The sequence below is a fragment of the Dipodomys ordii genome, unplaced genomic scaffold, assembly GCF_000151885.1.
Source record: "Dipodomys ordii isolate 6190 unplaced genomic scaffold, Dord_2.0 Scaffold17, whole genome shotgun sequence".
In the NCBI taxonomy this organism is placed as follows: domain Eukaryota; kingdom Metazoa; phylum Chordata; class Mammalia; order Rodentia; family Heteromyidae; genus Dipodomys; species Dipodomys ordii.
Window position 1 is genome coordinate 9,716,850 of NW_012267233.1, and position 17,761 is coordinate 9,734,610.

Consider the following 17,761-nt stretch of genomic DNA (forward strand, 5'->3'; position numbering starts at 1 on the left):
GGAGGAGGAGGAGGAGGAGGAGAACGATCAGGACAGGGGAACAAGAACAAAAACAACAAAAACAAAGAAGGAGAAGGAAGGAAAGGGAAGGAGTTGAAGAAGTGAGAAGAGAGGTACAGAGATTGGTGACATAGATGAAGATTTATGAAGTTTCTTTTTTTCTGTTTTTATTTTTTAAAACTTTTTAAAAAACTTGGCTCACAAGACAACTTTCAGAAATTTTATTGTATAGATGGTAAAATAAATTGTCAGTCAAATAAACAGAACACTTTAAAAAAACAGCATGCATACGTTTCCCAATTGCCTTTTTAAGTAGCTACATCAAGTACTACAAGTAAAATAAGGAGATAAAAATTACTGTAAGTTTAGTACATTGCAAATGGCATGTCCCTCAGAGCAATTAAAAATGCAAGAAAAAATAAGCTTTAATTCCTTTCATTTTCTAACAAAGCATGCTATTTGTAAACATTGGAAATCATATTATCCCTTTGATTAGCTCAAATTATTTAATTCACATTGTAGTTAATGCTAGATTTATTTTTCAAATTAATAATAATAATTTTTTTTTGTCTGTTGTGGGGCCTGAACTTTGGGCCTGGGTGCTGTTCCTCAGCCCTTTAGCTCAAGGCTAGCGCTTTACCACTTGAGCTACAGTACCACTTCCAGCCTTTTCTGTGTATATGGTGCTGAGGAATCGAACCCAGGGCCTCATGCATGCAAGGCAAGCACTCTTCCACTGAGCCACCTTCCCAGCCCCAATAATAATATTTTCTGAGAAATGGTAATCCTTAAAGCCATGGACAGAAAATATCAACAAAATCAGAAGTTAGAAAAAGATGAACCCTGAAGAAATAACTATGGTAGGTAAAAAGATTAAAAAGTTGAAAATTCTTTTAAGATTTAATTTTAGATCAACAAAGAATGTTCCAATGTAGGAATGTACTGTGCAAAACTTTAGATATACTGAAGTATTATTTGCTGTTGATCTGAAAATTCTCATTGAATTAGAAATTATGTTGTTATTTCCTAAATCTAGCAGCTCTAGGATGTGGCAATTGCTCACATTCAGGTGATGGTCAGAAGAGGAGGAGACAGTAGAGTTTGGGAATGATAGACAGGTCTCAGGTTCCACTATTATGGACTCAAAGGGCAGATTAGGTCTCAGGAAACTTGGGCAGAAAGGTTACAGCCATTGCATTTGTCAGCTTGGCAATCATCAAGTTGTTTGCAGAAAGCATATAGAGTTTATCTACAGTGGCTTAAGTAGTAAAAGCAGTGAGATGGAATTAATCAATGTAGATCCTTCCACTGGGAAGTATGATGGAGAAGAGAAAGAGAACAATGGAATTATAAAGGGTAACAAAATAGAATCATGCAGGTTTGCAGGATTAGAGAAGCTGAGACTCTTTTCAGCTTTGAGAAAGGGAGATAGGTATGGCCTCAAGATGGAGTAAGGGTGGTGGGAAAAGATAGAAAGAGATATAGTTGACAGTGGAGGGGGTTTAGGAATATGTGGAGGGTTCCCCCTCTTCATACAAGTCATGAAAGATGGAGCAGAAGATGGACATTTTGAGAGTAGAGAAGGGCAAGAAGGCTATTTCTACTTGTGGTCAGAGGTACTATTGAGAAGACATGTGATGAAGGAGGCTCAAAATATCCTCTCCTCACTGATTGTGCAGGAAATACATGATGAAGAGCTCAAAGGTGTTTCTAATTTGTCCAAGTGGAAACACTTCATTTCCCTCCTCTTGTGTTTTCCTCCAGCTCCAGCAATCCATGTTGAGTCATGGCATGTGGAATTGCTCACCCGAGAAGAGAAAATAACAGAAATAGAAATGAACAGATTTGCTCTTCTTCATTTTGCTAAGCCAGGCCATGAAACTATCATTCCCATATATACATTTGCAGTTCTAGAATGGGGAACAGGAATGCCTAGCAATAAACTACTTGGGGGGTGCATGGAGTTCCTATCATGAAGTTACTGTTCCCATCATGTAGATGGTATATCATGGGGAATTAAGGTTTTGCCAGGTCACACTCAGCATAACAGAGAATTGCAGAGGTACCAGTGACACACTCTAGTCCACATCACACTTTGCTTTCTGGAACCTCAGGTCAAAATGTAGTCAGGGGTTGGGTGATCATAGCTTATTCCTGTTATCCTAGCTACTCAGGAGGCTGAGATCTGATGATGGTGGTTCGAAGCCAACCTGGGCAGGAAAGTCTGCAAGGCTCTTATCTCCAATTAAGCACCAAAAAGCCAGAAGTGGAGTGGTGGCTCAAGTGGGTAAGTGCTAACCTTGAGTAAAACACCTCAGAGACAGCACTTAGGCCCTGGGTTCAAGCTCCAGGACTGGTGTGCCCCTGCACACAGACAGACACACACACAGACACACAAATATAGCTAGGGTATTCTGAAAATGGGAGAAGAGATGGAGGAGCAAAACAGACTGCAGTTTCTCCTAGCTGCTTTCCCTATCTTCTGGCAAGAGCAGAGATGCCCTTTCCACCACTGTGTGGGAGCCATTTGCATTGCTACCGAAGCTTGGGAGAGCTGAGAAAGAGGAAGAGTTATTTTGGGGAGGGGGTTGAGTGGTGCTGTCTGCCTGGGAAGCTCTTCAGTGCTTCCACCTCCAGAGAGCTTAACATTTCCAGCCTCTTCTCCCAGCCCTCTCTCCCTCTTCTTCATCCCTAACACAAAGGCACAAATGAAATTCCTAAAAGTAGACTACTGCTGTCTAGCTATTTTTAGTATTTGCTGTGTTTATCGAGCTTTTCAGTGTTAATTTGTCCTCCCACCCATTTCTCTTCCTGCCTCTGTGGGCTGGGCTTACTATGGAAGGAATACACATAAGAAGCAGCCTGTGACCTCAGAGAAATGTGTCCTAGAGAGAGGAGACTCTGATCTTTAAAATCAATCACCCCCATCTACCTTGAAGAGGAGAGAGAGAGAAAAAAGAAAGATGAGCATTATATCAGTCCCCCAAAGCAATGAGAGCCTCCTTGGTGGATGTGAACCCATTAGAATGTCTAGATGGCCTTTACTGGTTAAGAACCCTGGTCAAAGAGCTAGGTCAGGGGAGCCACCTATGCATAACATGTCAGTATGCAAGCAGAAATGGGTTAGAGGCCAGGTAAAAAAAAATAGAAGTCAAGGGGAAGCAGATGCCAGAAGAGAGAAAAATCTATACAAATGGTTAGAGATTTGAGAGAGCTCAAGGGTTGGAGAAAGGTGGGCTAAGGCTGTAGCTGAGCAGGCAGGGGAGGAAAGCTGTCCAGCACTGAAGTAGACTCTGACTTAATTGTGAAACGCTGCTTGTTTCTGCCTCAGCTCTTGTCTGTCCCCTAGAGTGAAGGCCACAGCAGCTATCCTGCTTTAACAGAGATGTTTCATGAAAGCAAGAACTTTCTATATTTTTCCACTTTGTCGTCATGTTTAATTTAGGGGAATATAATAAATGAAATCAAAAGGAGACTTTAGTTAGTGGCCTAATAGCAGAATACAGAGAACTTAGGATAGGATAATAGTAGAACCAGTGACCTTGTGATAGGATAATGAATATCACTCAATCAAGGAAAAAATAGGCTTAAGATGAAAATTGAAGAAAAATTTAAGAAGGAGCAGGGCCTTTGGGGCCTATAAGGCTTAAAAATCCTGTACTGTATATCATCAGCATTGAAGGAAAGGAAAAAGTGGACAAGGTTAGAAGAGCAGTCAAGGGAAAAAAATGGCTGAAATTGCTTCAAATTTGTAAAAAGATCTTGACCTACAGAGTCAAGAAGTTGAATAAACAACTCCCCCCCAAAAAAAAAAATAGGACTAGTCCAAGAAAGTCCACTGTGGCCTATTTTTCCGTCTTCTGAAAATGAAGTTAAAGAAAAAGATCTTGAAAGCAGCAACAGAGAGATGATATCTTATCTATGTGGGGGAGGTGGAGTGGTGTCAGAGGAGAATGTCAGAGGATTTCCCATCAGAAACTATGTGGGCTAGAAGGAAGTGGCACATTGTTTAAACACTGAATGAAAAGACCTGGCAATCCAGAATACCATAGCCAGTGAAAACATCCTTCAGAACTGGAAAGGAAATCAAGACATTTTCAGGAGGAGAGAAATTTAGAATTTATACTAACAATCTTAGCTTAAAGACATAAAGAAAGTTCTCCAAAGTGGAAGTAGTACAAGAAGAATCTTGGCATATCAACAAAGAAGGAAGAATAACACAAAGAACAAAAATATGATCAAGAGAATGAACTTAACATGAACAAATAGTGTTGATTAATTGAAGCAAAAATTATAAAACTGTATAGCTCTCAATGTATGTAGAAAAAATATTTAAGAAAATTATAAAGGGCTACAAAGGGCTGTGTACTCATGGCCTACTCAGGAGGCTGAAATCTAATGATCATGGTTTGAAGGTAGCTAGGACAGGAATGACCATGAAACTCTTATCTCTAGCTAACCACAGAAAACCAGAGTGGAGCTTTGCTTCAAAGTAATAGAGTGCTATCCTTGAGCAAAAAGGAGCTCAGGGACAGTGCCCAGGCCCTGAGTTCAAGCCCCCAGGACTGGCAAAATAAAAGACTAAAAAGGGAGGTAAGAAGGCTAGAGGCATGACTTACAGGTATTGTACCAGCCTACCAGCCTAGCAAAAGTCAGGCCTTGAGTTAAAAATCTAAATAGACAAATGTAAAGGGAGGTAAAGGATTTACTTAAATTAGTAAAACAGTATAGAAAAATAAATGACTCAAAATATCAATAAGACTGACAAAAATCCAATAACACTGACAAAGGGAAAAGAATAGTTACAGTATCTGCTGGGAGGCTGAGATGGGAGGATCGTAGTTCAAAGCCAGCTGGGGCATAAAAGTCTGTGAGACTGTTATCTCCACAACCCCCCCCCCCACACACATACACATACACATACCCAGAAGTGGAGCTGTGGCTCAAGTACAAAAGTTCAGGGACAGTGCCCAGGCCCAGAGTTAAGGCCCAGGGCCAGGGGAAAAAAAAGAGGTTTCATTACAGTCTTGCAGACAGCAAAGGAATAATAAGAGAATAATTTTGACAACTTATATGAAAGATGAATTTCCAAGGAAATACAAATATTGCTCATACAATATAAAATCAATAATTCACATAGTCTTGTAACTGAAGCAATTGGTTTAGTAATAGAACATTAGTAAAAGCATGTTCTAGTCCCAATGGAAAATTCTACCAAACATTTTTTTAAAAAAATTTTTATTGTGAAAATACTTTACAGAAGGGTTTCTACCAAACATTTAAAAAACGAATTCCCATTTTTCAAAACGACTCCCAGGAACTAGAAGATGGGGAAACTTAAAAAAATGTATTTGTATTATCTTTAGTTATTTTTTTACTGTGAAAATACTGTATAGAGAGGTTATAATTACATGGGTAAGATAATGAGTACATTTCTTATCAAGCATTGTTTAAGTAGTTACACAGGGAATTACCATTCAATGAGTCAGTTTGTAAGAGCTGTGCATCGTGATGGATGTCACCCCTTCCATCATTCTCCTCATCCCTCCCAACCTATCCCTCCTCTCACTTTTCTTAGTGTCATGGGGATATGCACTGAATTCTCTCCCCTTTCTCTCTTCACTCCTCTACCCTCTTCCTCTGGATACCTCCATACATCTTTCAAGTGCCAGTTTTCTGGTATCCATTTTGTTGGATTGTGAATTTTTCTCAGGAATTACACCATTTGAATTCTCTCTTGCCAATGCCATACGTCACTTAATACATTTGTATGCACTTGTATGCAGTCTCATATGTGTTTATATGTACATTTATAAATTAGATCTAACATTTTCCCAATTCATTTATGAAGCTAATGTTATGGTGATTCTGAAATGCAAAAAGACAAAAGAAAGCTAGAAGCTAACAACTCTCCTAATGATAGATACAAAAATCCTAGTCAAAATATTAATGAATAGTGTTTGGCAATATTCAAAAATAATTAAATGCCATAAATCAGCGAAATTGATTCCAAGTATGCAAAACTGCTTCAATTGAAAAAGCAATCAATGTAGACACCATAAAAATCCAAAGAAGGTAAAAAAACACTTCATACTAATTGATGCATAAATATAATTTGATAAAATTCAAGAACCAATCATGATACAAATTTTCAGAAAAACAAGGGTAGAAGGGAAATTTCCTAAACTGATCAAGAATGCCTGCCCAACACCTGCAGCTAACAATGCACTTAAAAGTGGAAGGGGAATCTGCCCTCTCTGGCTACTGTCATTATTGACTCCGTAAGATCAGGGTTAAAACAGCATCCTTGCAATAAAATAAGATTTAAAAAAAAACACAGTTCACTGAACTTTGCCACTTTTTAGAAAGGAAGGGAGGAAGGGAGGGAGGAAGGAAGGAAGGGAGGAAGGAAAGATGGGAAGGAGGAAAGAAAGGAGGAAGGAAGGCAAGCATAGCAAAGCAATCCTGCGCGCGAAGAGAAATGCTGGTGATATCACAATACTGGACTTCTAGATTTTATACTATAGAGCCGTATTGATAAAAAATTAGCATGGTGCTGGCACAAAAACAGACAAAAAACCCAAGGGAATAGAAGACCCATTAATAAAACCACACAGCTATAGCTACCTCAATTGTTATACTTGTTCAGTTGTGGCTTGAGCTTAGGGTCTGGGTGCTGTCCTTGAACCTTTTGCTCAAGTCTATAGCACTACCACTTTGAACCACAACTCCACTTTTCGGTTTTTTTGGTAGCTAATTGGAGATAAGAGTATCCCAGACTTTTCTGCCCAGGCTAGCTTCAAACCATGACCATCAGCTCTCAGCCTTCTGAGTCTAAGATTACAGGCATGAGCCACCAGTGCCTGGCTGCCACCTAATTTTTAACAAAGGGGTAAAAAACATACACTGGGATAAAAAGACAATCCCTTCAACAAATGGTGCTGGGGAAACTGGCTATCTACATTCAGGAGACTAAAACTAGACCCTTCTCTTATGCTGTACAGAAACCAACTCAAATGGACCAAAGACTTTTTTTTTTTTTTTGCCAGTTCTGGGGCTTGACCTCAGAGCCTTGGCATTGTGCCTGAGCTTCTTTTGCTCAAGGTTAGCACTCTACCACTTGGGTCACAGAGCCACTTTTGGCTTTTTCTGTTCATGTGCTACTGAGGAATCTAACCTAGGGTTTCATGCATGCTAGGCAAGCACTCTACCACTAAGCCAAATTCCCATCCCCGACTAAAGATCTCAATGCAATATCTGAATCTTTGAAACTACTATTGAAAAACATGGGGAAAACTCTGGAAAATATAAGCACAGATAATTATTTTCTGAATAAGATCACAATAGACAAGAACATAAGATCAAACTATGAAAAATAGGAATACATCAAACTAAAAAGTTTCTGTACAGCAAAAGAAACAATTACCAGAATCAAGGGACAGCCCATGGAATGGGAGAAAAATCCTTCCAGTTATTCTACGAATAAAGATTACCATCCAGAATACACTAAGAACTTTACAAATTAAACAGTACAACAACAAATAACCCAATTAATAAATTGCAAATAAATTTAACATAAAGTTCTCAGAAGAAAGTATACAAATAGCTAATAGGCACACAAAGAAATGTTTAATATCCTTAGCCATAAACGAAATATATGTAAAAGAAATATATGTAAAAGAAATAAATATCAAGTAACTGTAACCTCTATGGAAACAAGTATGGAGAATCTGTAAGAAGCAAAAAATAGATCTACCTTTTGACCTTGCTATTGGGCATCTATCCAAAAGAGTATAACTCAGTATACAAGAAATACACCTGTGTGGGGCACTAGTGGCTCACACCTGTAATGCTAGTCTTAGGAGGCTGAGATCTGAGAATTGAGGTTTGAAAAAAGCCTGGGCAGGAAAATCTGTGAGACTCTTATCTCCAATTAAACCACTCAAAAACTGGAAGTGGAATTGTGGCTCAATGTGGTAGAGTGCTAGCCTTGAGCAAAAAATTTTAGGGATAACACTCAGGCCCTGAATTCAAGCCCCATGACTGACAACAACAACAATAACAACAAACAAAAAAGAAAAAGAAAAGAAAGAAATATACCTGCATCCTCATGTTACGTTGCAGCTGTGTTCAAAACAGCCCAACTGTGGAATTAGCTGAATGCCTCCACAAAAGATAGTGATGAATAAAAAAGCTATGTACATATATACCATAGCCTTTTATGCAGCCATAAAGAAAAGTGAAATAATGTCATTTGCAGGAAAATAGATGAAAATGAAATCATACTAAGCAAGACATGGCAAGCATAAAAAAGCCAAATAATACATTTTCATTCATTGGAAGTGTTACTACTACATCCTCAGGAGAGGACAGTGCTGTGTCTTTACATGGTGCAAGGGTAGAAGGGCAGACGGGCTCTCCCTTCAACCCAGAGCCTTTTTATTTTTTTAATTTAATTTAATTTTATTTGTGAACATACTGTACAGAGGAGTTACAATTACATGGGCAGGATAATGCGTACATTTCTTACCAAGCATTGCAGCCTCCTCCTTTGTTTATCCTTCACATCCCTTCTCAGCCTCCCCCCCCCCCCAATCCCAATCCTTCTCCTTCCCCCCCTTCCCCCCCCCCCCCCGCACCGACGTTGTAAAGCTCGTTTTGGACATGACAACTTGTACTTCTCATTGTTGCAAGAGGTCCACCTGTATCCTTAAACAACTGGTTTTTCCCCATCTCCTCCATAAGTTATACTGACATCAAATATAGTGAAAGCAGGGGTTATACTGTGGGGGAGGGACCTACAAAGCAACAAAGAGATAATCTTATAAATGCGTTAGAAACACATGCATGAAAGAAAAAAACATTAAAATACACATCTAACGGTTCATTTTCCTGACATCACATTATCTGACCTTTTCCGCTTGACTCATACATATACTAGATATTACAAATAAGGGAAACCATGGGACCTATGTTTCTTTGGGCCTGGCTTACTTCACTTAATATAATTTTTTCCAAGTCTTTCCATTTCCTAACAAATGGGGCAATGTCATTCTTTCTGATGGAGGCATAGAATTCCATTGTGTATATATATATATATACCACATTTTCTTGATCCATTCATCTACTGAGGGATATCAGAGCCTTTTTATAAGATACTCATCCATTCTGAAGACAGAGAGAGCCCTTATGACTCAGTCACTTCCCTTTCAATACAGTTGGAATGAAGATCAAGTTTCAGGATGGGTTTTGGAGGGGACATTACCGCTCACTCCATCCACAGCACTAAAGAATTCACTTAGGGGGCTGGGAAGGTGGCTCAGTGGTAGAGTGCTTTTCTTGCATGCATTAGGCCCAATGAGGTTCAATTCCTCAGCACCACATAAGCAGAAAAAGCTGGAAGTGGCACTGTGGCTCAAGTGGTAGAGCGCTAGTCTTGAGCTGAAGAGCTGAGGGACAGCGTCCACGCCCAGAATTCAGGCCCCATGACAGACAAAACAAAACAAAAAAAACCCCCGAATTCACTTAGGAGTGGACTTGATGGAGGGTATAGGAGCATTCAAATCTGTGCAAGCAAATCATTTCCAGTGTTTATATCAATTTGCCAGAGAGTTTAGTTTTCTCTTCATATTCTTTCTTTTTGAAACTTTATTAAGGGTTAAAAGGGTGTTAGTACTGAGTTCTATTGGTAGTCCAACAATAAATACAGGCTAGAAGGTGAGCTCAGAAGGGCAGGAGCAGGTGAAGGCTGGAGCTTCATGATGTAGAGTCCTAGAGGCAGAACCAACTGGAATGAAACGCAGAACCAACTGGAATAAAATGCCGGGCTTCTTGCCATTCAAGCAACTTGGCCACAGGGTTGGTGCAGACTCGAGTGGTGCTGGCTGGCGTAGAAGGCACACTCATCCTCCAGGCAGGCCTCATGGGAGTGGTGGATGGCAGTGAGACAGGCTTTGAGACGTTGCCTCAGGGCCAGTGTTGGAGGAGCCAGACTGCTGGGGCCTGCCTGGCCTGTCGGGGGCTTCTGAGACTGAAGTGAGTGGATAGGGGGGCTGGCACAAAGTGGGTATTGGGAAGGGAAAGTCAGGCTGGTGGTTGCCGGTGTCCCCTGATTGCTTCGGAGCCACAGGGTGGAATCTGGGCTTTTAGGTTCCAGGGAGTAGTAGGCTACTGATGCTCCCTGCTCTACCCTAGGGCAGGCCTCTGGGAGTCCAGCATGTTGCTCATGGGGACTAGACTGATGGAGTCCAGGTAGTGCTGAAGTACAAGGCTCTGGGATCTCAGGCTGTTCCTGGGAGGAGAACTCTGATGTCTCTGGCCCAATCCTACAGCAAGATTCTGGGGGCCCTGGCTCTGGTGGAGGGCAATGTGCCATTTCAGCTTCTACTCCAGAAAAGGGCTGTGGTTCCTCACGCTCCTCTGGAAGGCAGGGCTCTAGCAGCCCAGAGTGCTTTGACAGTCCAGGAAGGTAGGATGTTCCAGTATTATGGTCTGGGGCATTCAGAGTTTTCAACATCTCAATCAGGAGAGGCTGAAGTTCAGCCATATCCAGAGAGGAGCCTCCATTAAGAGGAACACACTTGCCCATTGCCAGCCCCTCCATCGCCTGCTGCAACAGCTGCTGCAGGATACTGATGCGCTGCATCCCAGTTCTTGGAGGTTGGGGTTTTGACTTGGGTGTGGTCCAGAAGGATTTGTCATCGTTGGGTACCCAGACCTCTCCTGCATCCTGACACAACCATCCTGGTCAAACAACTGTACAGCAATCTGCTCCCAGGGTGTGGCAGGCTCTCCAGGACAAGACTGAGGAGATAGGCCACTGGACCATTGGGCTTGCTGAACTCTGGGGACTGATCCAATGGGAGTGAATTGGACTTTGGGTCGAACAGCAAGGTGTTTCAATAATGAATATGGAGTCAGAGTTGGGAGGCCAGGAGATGGTACCCTCTGTGCCCATCAAAGGGTGATGGGTGGGTGACAGACAGTGGCACCACACGGCCAGGCATAGGCTGGGCCAAAGGGGTAGGGGAAAGGCATCCCGTGAGAATCACCACTGACCCTGGTTTGTGTTATCTCCTGTGTTTCTCTTAATGGTACTCGCTGGGCCAAACCCAGGAGGGCTCCTCCTCCTTCATCAGAGTGAGAGATAACCTCATGTTCTTCAAAGAGAGGGGAAACAGGTTGCACAGGGGTCTCCAAGAGCAATCTTGAGACCTGTTTCACTGAAGTCCAGCTGCTGCCTTCTTGTCTCTCTTCTTAACTCCTGTAAGCTAGGACAAGTAGACTGAAGGGAAGATCCTGAAGGTGGATTCAGAGCTTCTAGCCTCTGGGGGCACAAAATCCGGCCTTGAGGTCCTGGTCCCTCCAACCTTGAGAAGCAAGAAGCCCTAGCAGAGTCCAGTTGGAGGATGGGGGTTCTGGGGGCTAGGTATGCAGAAGCCCAAGCATTCTGACCTCTCCGGATGGTGCCTTCCTTGCTCCCTCAAACCAGTACTCTTTGAGCCAGACTAGACTGGCGCTCCAGGGGATGGCCCTTCACCCCCTGACAGGATGGTGGCCAAGGCTGCAGGGTCAGCTACAAACTCTATGGCCTCTGGAGCCCCTGTCGGGGGAGGGGGCCCAGGCCCCACATTTTGTCTCCCAGGGCTAGGCCTGAGCTCTTCCAAGAGGTTCCGGGGTTGAGTAATCCCCACCAAACTTCGTGACTTTTCTATTGGGTGTGTGGCTTTCAACCTGGGGCTTGCTGAGTCAACGAGGGAGCGTTGAATACCGAGTGGTGGCTTCTGCACCAGGCTCCTTGGATCCTGGTTCTCCTGGTGCAGGGTGTCCAGCTGCACTGTGGAGAAAGGCGGGTGTCTCTGAGAGCAGATGGGAATCTTGTTAGGAATGGGAGATACACCTGGGAGGCGGGGGTGCTTTGTGGCTTGGAGGGTGGTCATGAGGGCTTTCCAGGAACTCTAATGGAGGACGGAAAATAAATAACGATTTCAAGTTTCTCAGGGTTGCCTCCGCTTTTTTTTCCCCTCTCTTCATATTCTTGATTACAAATGAGGTCACTCATCTCTTCATAGTCCATTTACCATGCATGTCTTTCTCTGTGACATGCCTGTCAGGTCTTTTGCTCATCATTCTATTGTGTTGTGTTATTATGACTGGTTTGTAACATTTCTTTTTATAATTGGAATGCTAGTCTTCTGTTCATTTTGTTTGCAAACTTGTTATCAATACTGGTTTGTCCTTTGCATTCTTTATTGTCTTGTTTGATTGAACAACACATATTCTTAATGTTATACTTGCAAATTAATCAGTCTTCCTTTTCATGATTAGCACTTTTGTGCCCTCAGTACTCCTTTCCTATTTTGAGGTCAGAAAAAAATTATTCTTCTATATTTCTCTCTAAACGTTTAAGCCTTTTGCTTTTCACAGTTAAACCCTTAATCCTTCTGGAATTGATCCTGGGGTATGGTTCTCCTTGGCTCAGTAAGTTATTCCAGACTTCATGAGGGTTCTGTTATTTTTTAATAGCTGAGTGAATGAGAAGCTAAAGATAGAAACTTGTCTGTAGCAAGATTTGAAAAGATAGCTAATTCTCCCCTAAGCAGCTTTGGATGAAAATCTGGTAAAATGACAGGTTTCTTTGCTCAAGCTAGGGCATTTCACACTTTAGCAAGTTTGTGTTTGAGTACCATGTGTTGAAAAGTTAAAAAAAAAGACAATAAATCCCCTCTTACCATTTGAACTATGACCCAAATCATATAGACCTGTTGTAGATGAAGAAGAAAGCATACATTTTAAAGCCTGTTTTTATAGGATGCAGAGAACTGATGTGCTATTGGAGAGGCAAGGTAATTTATTGGAAATATGGCAGTCCAGAATCCTAGGTTTAAGCCCTGATCTTACCTAGTTGGGCAACTACTTGCTATCAGTTAAGATTATGTTCAGTGGCTTGTAACAAGAGCCTGTCTTCAGTGGCTTAACCAAATAGAGTTTAATTTTCCTCATACAACAGCCTAGGAGCAGTGAAAGAAGGCCAGTGTAGACACCTTTAGTTTAGACTTTACCAAATGTAGCTGTTGTCTTCAAGATATAATTCATTCTCCAGCATTGTATCAAGGCCTCAAGCGTAATGAAGACATGATGTGAGGGTCAGGTTCCTTTGAGAGAGCTTTCCAAGAGACCTGCCTGGGAATTTTCATTTATATCTCTAGAGCCCAAACTGCTTTTACATGGCCATCATCCTCATTGGTAGTTTTAGCCCGGAAAGTTCCTTTCTTGAGCAAAATTGATGATCTGGAAAGTAAAAGGTTTGACTAAGCATTGGAGAGGATCCAGCTGTCTGTCCCATGGTCTAAGCGTCTGTCATTGATGTCTGCCTACCTGTGGCAGGGTTGTTGGAATAATAAAACAGAAGGTCCAATGCAAGAGTTTTTCATATACTCTAAATGCATTTTATGAAGAATGGAAATACTCAGACAGCATTTTCTCAGACAGCAAATCCATTGTTAACAGAGAATGCAACTAAATGCAAAGCCTTGGGAAACCAATATCTATTGAACCTTAGCTAATTCTTTTACAGATATCATGTGACAATCCAAGCACTAGTGTTTTTATGGATCAATATCCTCAGTTTTCAGTTTATTGTGGAGTATAGTTGTGGTAGGTATGCACTGATCCATCAACACAAATACATTTTCCCTTGACCTTCCTTAAAGAACCCTGCATGTCTCTTCATGGAATTTTTCTTTAGTTTGACTGTACCCTTACCTTGGCAATGGCCTTGGATTAGTTGAAGAAAAATGACTGATTCAGCAACAGGCCATCCGAGTGACTCAGAACTCTGTTTGGGACTGCCATGTAACTGCTGCCCAAATGGATGAGGGATGGATGGATGATCTAGAAGGGTTTCGGTCACATTTTGTACCAAGAAGGGGGAAGTCTAAGGATGATGTCAGTCACAGAGAATACTTGTGTCAAGAGCATTGCAGAGCAAAAAACCACAGCAAAATGTGGTTTCCCAAAACAAACCCTATTTCTGATTTGTTTTGTTTTGCGCCCAAGCTCAGTGATCCAATAATCTTTCCTTGCTTTGCTATTTATAGATGTGAGTTGTAGGGTTTTTTTGTTATAATCAAAAGATTTCTAAGTGATAGCTCCTCTGTAAATCCCATGAAAGATATAGTATTACTTTTATTATTTATTATTTTAACAAATTTATATATTTTTATATTATTTAATATGTATGTCCCTGAGTAAATTTATTTTGAAGTTTTTAGTCCTGCCTGCATTAAGACCATTGAGGCCTGAGTGTAATTAAATGCCTATTTCTCCCAGTAACACTTTGCCTGCATAACATTAAATTATTTTAGACTGGGAAATGCTGAGCCCCCTTTTTGGTCTTTAGGGGGACTGTACCTATTACCTCTCTGGCACAAGACTCTCTCCTGAGTATTTTGAACCAAAGACCAATGAAGCTGAAGGATGTTAGTGGTTTTGTAGGTGTGTTTCCTGTTTCCTGTTTGCAGAGGCAACTACAGAAGTAATAAAAGTATCAGCCTAACCTAAAGTCTCTCCAGCTGTCAAATGTTCAATAACACTTTCCCTAACTATGAGTGATCTCAGTTGCAGGGTGGTTGAGCTGCTGGAAAATCTGCACTGACACAGAGGAAGTTCTGAGTCTGGAGCACTGAGTGACTGCACACCGTGAGTTAACTTTTTAACCTTGTGGAATATTAGATTGTATAAATTCTGATTCAAAATGCAGATATCAAATTCTGGTGAGTTTGTCGTGTGGTCATGTTTGTGTTTGGTAAATAGAAAGCACAAGCTAACAATCTGTTATTAAAGCTGTCCTGGGAGAACCATTTCCATTTTTAACTTAAGATGAGTTTGTGTGAGACCCAAAAGGAAGGTCAACACTTGTTCTCATTTTCAGAATTCTTGTTCTCTCCTACTGTGACGGATTAAGTAGGAAACTATTTAAATGCCAGAGAGATCTATGAAAACAAACCCAACAAAACAAAAAGCAAGATGAAATGAGAGATTTGATAGTGAAATAAAACCCTGGTTTCTTGTTTCCCGGAAAGAAAGGCTTTGTTTGCTCCTCATTACCTTCTGAATCTACTACTTTGCTATGGAAAACTGACAATGATATTGTGAAACAAATAAATGGAATGTTTTCTAATTTAGAAAAGATTCTTCTGAAAACCTATTACAGTATCATTAGAGCAGTAGTCATAGTGAATTTCCTGCTTAGGTAGGGATGTTATTACTTTCCTAATTTGTCAAGTTGAGTCTCAAAAGCCATCTCATTGTATATTTAGGAAACTGGCTTTTTAGGAAAGGAAAGCTACTTGTATATGAATTTCTTGGAAAAATATCAAAATAGGCTAATAGCCCCAGTTGAGAGCCAGCCAAGATTTGCAGTCAGGTAGTATGACTTGGGCCTTGGTCATGCTTTCTGTGCCAATTAAAAATAAGACATGCTATTAATTGAATATTTTCTTGGACAAATAGGTATGTGTGTATGTGTGTGTGTGCATGTAATAAATTGAAAAAGTAAAATAAACAGAGACAAGGACAAAAGCTTTTTGTATATTTGCTGATGCTGGGAAGAGAACTTAATAGATGTAAAATGAAATTTCAATTTGTTTGCTCTCTCTTTCCACTTCTTCTCCTCCATTAATCTGTGGTTTGATTAAGTATTCAATGAACAGCATAGCTCATCTGGATGTAACAAGAAAGAAAATGAAAGGTCTCAGTTCCAAATCTGAGGAGGCAGTGGTTTTAATGAACTCTATAGGACAGTGATGAACTACTTGAAGTCATGTAAACAATGTCTACTACCTCTCCCCACCTCTCCCCTGCACCAACAGCATTGAGAACGTAGACGGGCAAGACAGAAGTGTGCATTTAAATTGGCTAAGATCAGGTCATCCCCAAAGTGCTTTTTTCTTCTGAGATTTTGCTTGAATTACTTATGGATGCCATAAGCCTACATGTAGGCAGTTGCCACCAGAGCTTTCTTACACCCTATTTGAATTATCGTAGGAAAATGTGTATTTTGGGCTAAGATGGTAAAGCATGAGTGAAAAACAAGGCGCTAACGTTGTCGTTGATGTGAAGGTATAGAGAGTATGATGCTATTGGCTTTTGGTCTTTCTTGTTTCAAGCATCTGGGCCCCCCCTCCTGTCCTTGTGCCTGTTATCTCAGGGACAGCTTAGTTCTCTCCATGGATTCCCTTCTAGAGTGAACCTAAATTAAACTTGATTGATGTGGGACAAGGAGAAGTCACAAGGGTCCATGGTTCACATTCATAGCATCTGTCAGACTCAAAGGAAAGCAGTTTAGGTGAGCTGTAACTGAAATTAGGCTTCCTAACGGGCTTTCTAAAAGTATGGTATAAGTTAGCCAACACTTCCTGTATTTCGTATACAAAAAAAATCCACAAAAGAACCCCTGTGGATTAAATTTGTACTAAGTTACATAGTAACAGAGATACAGACAATAGAAAGGAAATTATTTTAAGGTATATGAATAGACTGTAGGGTTATGATTATTGCTAACATCTTTTGGCCTGGAAGGGTCTCTTTAGTCCCTGGAAACCAGGATAATTTTCTTTAGATCCCCAAGAAATTCAAACTCTTCCCTCTGATTCCCAGGTGACTAGCTTCTCCTTACAATGTGTTGGATGCAATTATATTTTCCTGCAGGTCTCTGCAGTGCTTACCACTTTTCTACTTCTCTTAGAAGAAGGAATGGTGTAATCTTCTTAGCTGTAGAGCTCTGATATTTTATTTTCAATGTCCCATAAATCCCCTCTATCACAAAGCACCTGTTTTGTCAACAGGAAACCTTTCATTCAGGAACAATAATAATGGAGAGAGATTAACTCAGAGATTTCTCAGCACAAGATACCAAATATCCAGAGGATAATTAAAGTAGGCTTCCAGATGTTTTTGAATATAGACATGGAGACAAATACTGATCATCTAAGTAACTGATTCCCTGCCTACCATTTTCTACTCCATCATGTTTTTCATGCCCAAACAGACAATAATTTCAGCAGAAAACAAAAACAAAGCTGCCTTTTAATTAGTATGTAGAAAAAGAATAGAAAGGGAGCAGTTGATTTCCCAGCAATTTGGTAGCAAGTCCTCTGTCATATAGAGGTAGAAGAAAGTAGATTGCCATGGAGAAATGATGGCTCTAGTTAACAGAAAGCATTGATGAACCACTTATTAAGAAAGATGTGGTTTAGCATGTACACACATACTTGGTACAGATCATATTCCTAGAAAAATAATTCATTTATTTGTTCAGTATCGATCAAGCACTTGCTATGTGGCTAACTGTGGAAAATGATAAGATATTAATGGCAAACAAGAAGGCATGATTTATTTTTTTATTTTTTATTGTGAACATACTATACAGAGGGGTTACAATTACATGGGCAAGATAATGACTACATTTCTTATCAAGCATTGTAGCCTCCTCCTTTGCTTACCCTTCACATCCCTTCCCAGCCTGCCTCTGCCCCCTCCCACCTAATCCTCCCCCCCAAAGTTGTAAAGTTCGTTTTCGATATGACAACTTGTACTTCTCATTGTTGCAAAGGGTCCACCTGTGTCCTTACTTAAACAACTTGTTTTTCCCCTTCCCCTCCACAAATTATACTGACATCAAATACAGTGAAAGCAGGGGTTATACTGTGGGGGAGGGACATACAAAGCAACAAAGAGATAATCTTATAAATGCATTAGA

General features: G+C 40.7%; 1 protein-coding gene and 1 pseudogene across 3 annotated transcripts in view; one reads left to right on the plus strand and one right to left on the minus strand.

Annotated features, from left to right (window-relative positions):
* Ncald (neurocalcin delta) overlaps positions 1–17,761 on the plus strand; it is a 395,542-nt gene that overhangs the window by 204,901 nt on the left and 172,880 nt on the right. For 2 of the 3 annotated variants that reach the window (XM_013012593.1, XM_013012594.1), the window contains exon 3: positions 14,620–14,700. The gene's annotated coding sequence lies outside the window, so the exon portion shown is untranslated. Of the gene's footprint in view, positions 1–14,594; positions 14,701–17,761 lie in introns of those variants that run through there. The other variant, XM_013012595.1, reaches the window with a different exon arrangement.
* Positions 9,772–11,939, minus strand: LOC105982712 (annotated as a pseudogene).